This window comes from Coenobita brevimanus, chromosome 38 (assembly GCF_032717465.1).
Source record: "Coenobita brevimanus isolate Jiangsu-jjx chromosome 38, ASM3271746v2, whole genome shotgun sequence".
Taxonomy (NCBI): Eukaryota; Metazoa; Arthropoda; class Malacostraca; order Decapoda; family Coenobitidae; genus Coenobita; species Coenobita brevimanus.
In genome coordinates, this window is record NC_136991.1 from 5,642,960 (window position 1) to 5,644,157 (window position 1,198).

The window sequence follows — 1,198 nt, forward strand, 5'->3', positions numbered from 1 at the left end:
TTCTTATTAACAGTGCTTTCTTGCTTCAGTTATCCCCGCATGTGTATTCCCTATTCGCTTCCAGTTTCCTCTCGTGTATTATCTTTTTCTGGTCATTCATAGATTACTTTTTCAATTCCTTTTCCACTTTCTTTTTCACACTGTATTCCATTTCACCAAGTCTGGCACCATCAGTGATGTCAACACTTATAGCATTGATAAAGGTCCTCAGTACTGGATATGCCTTTTTGTATTGCCTTTTATATTGGTTCTCAAGGTAATGAATAGAGGTTCACGTAGTGCAGAGGACTTACATCAACACTACAGGCGTTGAGGACATCACTGGCGGCGCCAAACTTGGTGAAATGGAGTATAGTTTTTACTCTTTCCGTCCCTTTTCCTGGTCTTTCCCTCAGCTCTGCCGTTTATTTTTTCTTCTTGTATATGCCTTCTTTTCATTTTCTTTATTCCTTGTCCTTTTCCCCTTTCTTTTTGCCTTTTTTCCATTCCCATCGTGGCCTGGCGAAGCCTGCTACCGAAGTGTCATTCCGTTTTCCTTCATTTCCTTCCCTTTTCCATCATTTCCCTTCCTTTTTCTGTTCCTTATTCATGCTTGTTTCAGTATTTTCCCCAGTTTCCTTCATATGATTGCAATTTCGTTTTGGTGTTGGTTTTACTGTTATTCTGCTCTTTTTCCTGCTCTCCTTTTGCACAGACCCAGCCTCTCTCTTTTTTTAATGTTCTTTTCTGCCGTGTTTTCTTGTTCTTTTCCTACTCTTTTCTGTTTTTCCAGACGCTCTTGCTTCCCCATATTTTCTGTTTTCTGGTGATCTGCATTTTTTGGTATTTCTGTTTCCTCACTGCTTATTTTTCTCTTGTCCTTATTTTTTCTCAGATTTTCCTTTCTTTTTTCCCTCATTTCCTGCCCCGTAATCGCCCAAGTTTCCCTCAGATTTCCCCGTTTCCTCTTCATTTGCTCAGATCTCCCATTCAGTTTCCCATTTTTCCTTTTATTTACCCTTTTTCCTGCTCGTCTCCCTAGATTTCTCTCTCTACCCACATTCCTGCTGTTCTTTCAACCTGTCTCCCTTTTTCCAACACCTTTTTCCTAGATCCTCCTTTAATATTCTCTTTTTCTCAAACATACTTTCAAGTTTTCCTTCTCCTGCTCTTATCCCCAAATTTTCCGCACATTTTCCCAATTTTGCTTCTACTTCCC